This window comes from Artemia sp. Qi Xiang Cuo, unplaced genomic scaffold (genome assembly GCF_049724085.1).
Source record: "Artemia sp. Qi Xiang Cuo unplaced genomic scaffold, ASM4972408v1 HiC_scaffold_318, whole genome shotgun sequence".
Classification (NCBI taxonomy): Eukaryota; Metazoa; Arthropoda; class Branchiopoda; order Anostraca; family Artemiidae; genus Artemia; species Artemia sp. Qi Xiang Cuo.
In genome coordinates, this window is record NW_028297727.1 from 1 (window position 1) to 9,123 (window position 9,123).

A 9,123-nucleotide genomic window follows, 5' to 3' on the forward strand; every position below is an offset into this window, starting at 1 on the left:
TCAATACGTGGCGTCTATGCAGGCAGGATGATTTTTGAATATCTCTGCTCTTTCTGTAAACTATTTTAAGGCGTAGGAAATTGCATAGAGACAAGTCTACATCTGTTATAATCTATGGAAGCAATAAATCTTTCTGTATTTTTGTTTTGAATTCGATTTTCTTTTAAGATTAAATGCATAATAATTAAATTTATTATTGCCTAAATAAATCGATCCCTTTGCCAGGAATCCTTGTCATTTAAAATTTAGTGTATTATATTTGATTTTGCATGCTATTTAATTGCTCTTTTTATTTAAGTTTTTTCCTAAAAGTATTTAAAAATAAACTTATTCCTAGGAAACAAATTTCCTGAAATGCATTCCCTGTCAGCCAACTACCACTGATATTTTGGTGTTTGCCCCCCCCCTCCCCCCCCCCCTGGAATATTTTCTGTCGGCACCCTTGCAGTTTTTCACTCCTGCCTCTTTTACTTTTATCTTTAATAACTTTGATTCTTAATAAATGGGGGCTGAGGCACATTTGGTGGCTTTTAGTGTGTGAGTGATTAAGTGCAGTATGTATTGAGTGCGATCTTGTAATCACACCCATGGACAAGAAGCTAAAAAGGGATTTTTATTTTGCCCAGGATTTTTTCACATGTCGGCTAGTAAAAACTGAGATTAATCCTTTTCTATTTGAGTCTTTGAATGTAAGCTGGACATTTCAATATCACAGCATGACTAACAGGAACACTAAACTTGAGGAAAAGATGGTCACTGACTACAAAATCTAAATTGACAAATATAAGTGAGGGAATAGTTTTTAGAGTGAGTTATAAGAGTTATAGAGTGAGGGAATAGTTAGAAAAATCAAAATTACTCGTGCTTTGTCAATCGCGAATGAACGAGAAGTTTTGATCTTTAATATATGGAGAACAATCCCTCGTGGTACATGCCATAAGAGCACCTTCCAACTTTTCTTTTTAAAAATGGTCACACTGGAAATCACCACAGACTATAAAGCGCAAATTTCCCAGCACGTGGAGGAGTTTTCTAAGTTGACCACAAGCCTTGGTATCCATTTTTTTCCTTACAGTCGGTATTCATGTTAGTTGGTAGGTAGACATTGACTAAAGTGAAAATACCGGCACTAGGGAACTCAACTGCTATATAGTGGTAGAACCCTGTCCGTAACTAGGGTGGTCTTTGGTAATGGACCACGTAACCTCAAGAATGTGCACGGATTTGTAAGGAACCACCTGAGAAAGTCCAAGGATATCGGTGGCTAACTAGTTTTCTTGGGCACAAGCAACATTGTACGTGAGGCACAAGTTCCTGATGTAATCCAGTTTAGCAGCATTATGGCCGTAAACATTGTGGTAAAATATAGACCGTTCATTCATTTTCTGGTCTGAGAATAAGCCTTCTGCATTGCTCGTCGGAGTGCTGGGCACCGTAGACAAAATCTTGGATGACTATTATTAGGGTCAGGACACTAAGTACACTTCACTGTTTGAGAACGGCAGGAACTTCTCTTGACTGTTCTCTTGGGGATGGGCGCATCTGGACCATCACATACTACTGATAGAGTCTTTAGCAAGGTGATCAAATGACTGACACTTGAAACATCACTTCGGAATTTTGTCTGAATGGTAAAACTTAAAGGTACGTATAATCAATGAATAGCTCACACTTGATTGCTGTATTTCGAGATTTGGCGTCACCAAAGATAAGTTCGATTGTTTCAGATTGTTCTAATCACTTAGCATTGACCAGTTTGGAGTTAACAAACAGAATTTTATCCCAAGCTGCGGCAAGAGGCAAAAAGTTAGCGATCGTGAAGACTTTTTTCTTCAAGAAAAGAATCATTTATATCTGGGGAGGTCTTGAGGGAGTTGGCGATTTTAGCTGCTGATTTAGAACTGTTCCTGTAAGCAACCAGATCAGACTTAGTCTGTCGGATATGACCAATGTCTCCATCACTATTGTGTCTTTCGGCAAAATGCCTCTGCTTGGAACATGAGTCAATTTCTGTGGTAGGGACTTTAGTGATGTATACCTGGTGTAAGGATTTCACGGGCTGTGGTGCCAAACATTCAGAGACGAAAGCATAGATTTACACTGTAGCCTACCGTAAGAAACTGTCATTCTTATATGTGTATTCATTAACACAAGGATGTAAAAGTGTCTTGTGGAATGCTTGGTACTTCCAATAATTTCCAGATGGTAAAGTGTTTCTTAAACTCAGTGTGAGAGCTCAATAGTTTCAAAATATTGTACACGTCACTGGCTAGTGTTTCACTTGTAACTTTATTCGGCTTCTTTTTCACATATTGTTCACCGAAAGTCTCTGCTATCTTGTTCTTTTCTTTGCAGTTTTTTCGAATAGCCACTCTCATTAAAAACTCCACTGCTTTAGTCACTGCTGAATCTTTTGTTACGCTTTTTTGAAGAAACTCAATTTAAGAAAATTATTCCATGAGACAGCCTAAAATTGCAACGGATCTTATTTAAATATTGATTAAAAATGATACCTTCTTGCTGACAACTGCACTTAATTACTGATGATTTTAAATAAGTACAGATTTTCAGTTTTCTTGGATTTTCTCAATATAGATGTCACTGAGAGAACTGTATGTGTCAAGTTGTGGGTCTGGAGGTTCAGCTGGAAAGTTAATAGTGAGATATTGCACTGATTGTATGTTAAGAAATTAAATTGAATTAGGCTCAGTAAGCCTCTATAAAGTTACTTGGAGAACAAACAGTTTTAAAAAATGTATATTATTTTTTTATTGTGATTTTTTTTTTTTTTTAAGAACAATAACTACAACCTGTTTTTACCGCCAAAACCTTACAAAACTAATTGAAAAACTCAATGTCGGTAAGTTAATTTTAACTATTTGTTCTTAAATTTAGGAAAGAAGAGAAAAGAAAGAAATATAGAGAAAAAAGAAAAAATAGAGACCAGATTCTTGCTAGTTATTTTATTAAAAAATTAGCAAGACTGTGGGTTAATGGCACAGTTAGACAATGAAATTCAGTTGAATCTGGTCTCTGTTTCTTTTTTTTTACTTGCTGTACATGAATTGACTCTAGCTGGAAGAGCTAATGTAAGCTCAACTGTTAATCCAAATTGATCGATTGTAAATAAAAATTTTATAGATTACAGTATGGTAGAAAATCTGTCCGAAGTCTATTATATTTGAACCATCTGGTGTCAGTAATTCGTCCAATCAAACAGGTTTATGTCAAGCTGGTAAACGTATATGGAACGCCATTTTATCATTATGTAAACTAAATTAAGCGTGTCTCGAACGCCATGTCATCATTGTATAAACTAAATAAAATTACAGTTTGTATATTTCTAAGACTCTTTCATCAGTTTTCTTATTATTGTTTGCTGATGAAATGGTAGATTCCAGTAAAAACTATCAAAGAATCTGGAAAGATTAATAAGTCATCAAAATTTGCTTTGATTTTATTGATTGCTGGATCATATTAACAAATATAAGCAAGGCCGCATTCCTTTTGCCCCTGGGACTAGTTTTCTTCAAGATTTTTTTCTGCATGGCGTTTTCCAAGACTCTGATTTATAGTGGGGAATCCCCCTAGTTGGCTGTTACGTTTCACTGCACCTAGTTTAGCAGATGCTATTGTTTAAAAAGGAAATTCATAAAGGTTTAGAGCTAACTAAAAGTAGGTTGGTCGATATATGTTTTGGCACGCTGGTTCAATGTTTACATTTAACGCATCAGACAGAGGAATCAGATATTATATGGCACGCAATTTAGTGCACCAGAGACAATCTTCTGTCATTTCTATGTGCTAATTCTTGTTTTTATAAAGATTGCAGTATTTTGGAGGCTATTAAGATATCTCATCGCTAATATGAAATTATACGAGACGTAATTTGATGTACAAACGACATTCTTTTTCCATTGCTCTCTGCTTGTCAGGCTTATACGGTGATTGCAGTATTTTTGTGGTTATCAAGATATCTCATTGCCAATCTGAAACTATACGAGATAACATTTGGTGCACCAGAGACAATCTTTTTTCGTTTCTATGCGCTTATTCAGGCTTTAACAGTGATTGTAGCATTTGAGATTTTAAAAATATATCACTGCCAATCTGAAATAAGATTATTAAGATACTCTTTGCCAATCTGAAATAAGGTTGCTAAGATATCTCATTGGCAATCTTAAATTATATAAGATACAATTTTGTGTACCAGAGACAATCTTTTGTCATTTCTGGCTGCTTATTCAGGCTTTTAAAGTGATTACAGTATTTTTGAGGTTGTTAAGATATCTCATTGCCAATCTGAAAACGAACGAGATGCAATTTGGCGTACCAGAGAAAATCTTTTGTCATTTCTGTTTGCTTATTCAGGTTATTATAGTGATAAATTAAAAAAAACTTTCCGAAAAACAAGTTTAAATTGGCCTTTACTTTTTTTTGAAAAACTTGTTTTTCGGAAAGTTTTTATTTTAATTAATCACTATAATAACCGGAATTGGCAATGAATTGGCAATGATATATTTGTTAATAGGATACTAATGATCCCAACAAATTTTGATGACTTATTGATCTTTCCAGATTCTTTGATAGTTTTCACTGGAATTTACCATTTCATCAGCAAACAGTAACAAGAAAACTGATGAAAGAGTCTTAGAAATATACAAACTGTAATTTTATGAAAATATTTTTTTTCGTTTTAAGCTTGATTTTCATTTTCATCCCAAGCATTTCTAAGACCTCACTGGCTATACATGACGTATGAAGCTAAGAGAGGAAAGGAAATAATAAATGATAAATAAAACCAGAAAAGGGTGAGAAAACGAGGATTTTGTCAGCCAGTGGTAAAATATAAAGACGAAAAACCAGCAAATATTTCGACAAGGACCTCCGCCAAGTCGACCTCAGTGCTAAAAAAAAAACAACAAAAAAAAACCAAGAATCTAATCTTTTTGAGTTCACTGGACACGATCCGAACAAACACTGAATGAAAGACCAAAGCCGAACCCAATGAAAAATGAACCAATAAACCAATGGAAAACAACGAAACCTATTCAAAGCAGATTGTTCTATGAAATCCATTTAAAAATTTGCCAAATAAGGATATAATACAGTGCCCATGGATAGGCCCATAATTTGAAGGAAAAATTTATCTCGTAACTTAAAATACGAAGACAACTTGTTGCAAAGACGAACAAGCGTCATTATTGTATCAATTTCCAAAGTTCTGTAATCTGGCCAAGCAGAATTTTCCTCTAATTTTCTTTGTAAGGCCAGCTCACATTTATGGACATCGCATGAAGTGTATATAGAAACTGCATCGAAACTAGATAAGAATTTTTTTCTGTTGTACTTTGAAATTTTAACCTCTCAACAAGATCTATAGAATTCTTTATGTAAGATTTCTTTGTTCTTAAAAGAGGCTTAAAAATGGTGGCCAAGAACCATCCTACACCTGTAGCTGGAGAACTATAACTATGCTAAAATAGGACGTAACGTAATATCTTTCTTATGGATTTTAGGCAGACCATAAAACTTTGTGGCTGAACATCCCCTGGGGTAGAATTTTTTGTACATTTGAGGGGTGATTAGTCTACTGTCTTTTAAAATTCCTTATTCTTTTCTCAACTGCTGTGTGTATTTGTCCGTGGGATCACTTTTTATTTCTTTGTAAGTATTTTTATCCATTAAAAGGGTATTTGCTTTCATTTCGTAATATGCAGAATTCATAATTAATACTGTGTTTGCTTTGTCTGCTCTTGTAATTACTGTATTTTTTATTTTTTTTAAGTTCTGGAGGATTTTAATTTCTTCTTTTGACTTAGTTGAAAGTGATAAATATGGCCTATAATCAAGAATACTCTTTACAATTTCACCTCTGAGTAGGTCTGGATTTTCAACCTCCCCACGAGAGCTAAAAATAGCAGACTCCACGCCCGTAATAGTTTCTTGTGTATTTAAGGCTGTTTGAGCCATTGCAAATTTTGGTTCTTTTGAAAGAATACCTAGGTCCTTGGATGTTAAAGCCTTAGAGGATAGATCTACCAAGGGAGGGCCAGGACAAAATCTAGGCAGGAAAATCCGTGTTTGTTGAAACTTGAAATTCCAGTTTTGAAAATTTTTCCGATAAGCGAGTTTTTACTAAATGGAAAACGTGTTGGAAAGACCTTTGTGAGATATGTAAATTTGGTGAAAATCTTGAACAGATAAATTCTGATATAATAAAGATTTGAAATTAAATATTTTACTACTATTGATGTATCTTTTGAATCTATGGTATATTAAGATACGTTCTAAAGTCTTGAAACCCATTCTCTTAATAAGCAGACCTTCACATTGCGTGCCTAAATGAACGTTAAACCATAAAGAAGGTGGAAGAATTCGATGCCTTTCGCAAGTTTCTACGAAAATAAATTGACAAATAAGATTTGCATGTTTTTTAACACAATTTAAAAAATCTAAAACATAATTGGTCCAATGCTCCCCTTAAGCTTGATGTAAATACTTTCTAAGACCACACTGGCTATACATGACGTATGAAGCTATTTTATGAAGCTTTTTTCACTTTGATATTGTTACTTTGATACCAGTTTTGATACTTCGATGAATGTTTGATTATTTTTTTTAATTTGATTTTGAAATAAGGAATTTTTAAAAACTTGAAACTTTTTGAAATAAAAAACGAACAAAAATTAATTAAAAAAAAAATTACCGAAAAACAAGTTTTTCAAAGAAAAGTAAATGCCTTTTTAAACTTAAGCTGAGCAGACGAAAATAACTTTTAAAATTCAAACTAAAAGCGACCAGAAATTACTATTAAAGAATAAATGAAACCAAAAACGAACAGAAATTAAATAAACAATCATAGCAAAAACATACAACAAGTAATAATATAAATGAATAAATAGATTTTAAAGCGAAGAATGCTTATGAAGTTAAGAGAGGAAAGAAAATAATAAATGATAAATAAAACCAGAAAAGGGTGAGAAAGCGAGGATCCCGTGGTCAGCCAGTGGTAAAATATGAAGACAAAAAACCAGCAAATATTTCTACAAGGACCTCCGCCAAATCGTCCTCAGTGCTAAAAAAAAAAAAAAAAAAAAAAAAAAAAAACACGATCCGAATCTTGTCACTGGACAACATCCAGAAGAAATTAAAATCCTCCGGAACTTGAAACAAGATAAAAATACAGTAATTACAAGAGCAGACAATGGAAACACAGTACTAATTATGAATTCTGCAGATTACGAAATGAAAGCAAATACCCTTTTAATGGGTAAAAATACTTACAAGGAAATAAAAAGTGATCCCACAGACAAATAAACACAGCAGTTGAGAAAAGAATTAGGAATTTTAAAAGACAGTACATATTGTAAAAGACAGTCCTATTGTAGCATATTATAGTTCTCCAGCTATAGGTGTAGGAAAGTTCTTGGCCTCTTTTAAGCACAAAGAAATCATACATTAATTATTTTATAGATCTTGTTGAGAAAATAAAATTCCAAAGTACAACAGGAAAAACCATCTTATCTAGTTTCGATGCAGTTTCTATGTAAAATTTTAGCCCTGAAAACCTCTTTAACTGCTTGGATCTTTTTAATATCCCTCAGCTGACTTCTTAATACCATATTATCAGAATCAGAATCATTTATTAACATAAAAGCTTTCGTAGTCAGGTTTTAAATCCCGACTAAGTCGCGCTATTATTTACAAAGTAAACAAAGACACAAAAAAATTAATACACATGTCACTTATTGTAGACAGAAACATAAAAAGGCACAAACGACTTGCTGAAGCGATTAGTGCGACACTTGGGCTGGGCTAGCTTTGTTGCTTTTGATCTTGTAGTTACTTTTTTTGTGAGCCTTGAGGGTAATATATTTCTGTGTTTATCACTTGTCAGAAGAAACTGGCCAAATTTACAGATAAGTTGAAAACGCCGGCCGTGGAGTGACGCCAAATTTAGTTGAGACAGTGCTGATTCGTAATCGGTGTACTGATCAGACAGTAGGGCCTTCACCGCTCTTTTCTGGACTGATTCGAGTACTTCGCTCATATAGGCAGTGCTCTGAACCTGTGGACCCCATACAGGGCACGCATACTCTAATATTGGGCGAATATATGTCAGGTAGGCTGTTTTCAATTGTGGCACTGAAAAACCAAATCTTTGCATCAGTAAAAGGGTACGCATGGCACAGTTCGCCTTTTTCACTACCCCTTGGACATGGAGGCTAAACGAACAGTCAACGCTGAACGTAACACCGAGAATAACTGCCGACGATACGCTTTGGTATGGAGGAGGGGGCACTGAAAATCCCTTTTGAGAGGGTTAAATCGAAGAATTTTGGTTTTCGTTTCGTTGATTTGGAAGCTGTTTTCAGAACACTGGTCTCTAAAGTTGTCGATAAATGATTCACTGAACTGGGGAACGGCTTGAGACTTCTCAATGACGTATTTTAGGAGGGTGGAAAGGTCATCTACGAATTTGAACCGTTCGTCTGAATCGGCAAGGACGAAGTTGATCACTGCCAGGAACAACAATGCAGCGAGTTTAGTGCCTTGTGGGGCACCACATGTAAGCTCAGACCATTCCGAATCAGTATCACCCGGGTAGAGACCATATACACTCTGTAGTCGGTCGCGTAAGAAATCTATTATTAATAAGAGAATATGTCTGCAAGCTCCCATAACCTTCAGATTGTTCACTGCAGTATAATGGCATGGGTACTAAATAAATTTCCTTTCGCCTCAAACTTAACACCTAAATATAACCATTCCTCCACTAATCTAGTGCTTTTACCCTTAAAACTAAAATTAACATCCTCCTCAAGTCTACCACATTTGCGGAATACTAACACTACGGTTTTATCCACATTAAGTTCTAACTTTTTCCTATCCAAATAATCACCTCAAATATCAAGTAATTCTGAAGGTTCCTTTGTGAATCGGCAACCAAAACAATATCATCTGCGAACAACATCATACAAATGGAAACAACATCTAAACTCACCATTGGCGCCTTCTTCTTTTCCACAAACGCCACTACAGAATTTATAAACAGGGCGAATAATTTAGGAGACAATGTGCAACCCTGTTTAACACCTTTATATTTTCTAACTACCCTTG

At 34.7% G+C, this 9,123-nt stretch overlaps 1 pseudogene; it reads right to left on the reverse strand.

Moving 5' to 3' along the window:
- Positions 1 to 3,519: 3,519 nt before the first annotated feature.
- On the reverse strand, positions 3,520 to 8,685 carry LOC148938835 (uncharacterized; annotated as a pseudogene).
- Between the last annotated feature and the right edge of the window lie 438 nt (positions 8,686 to 9,123).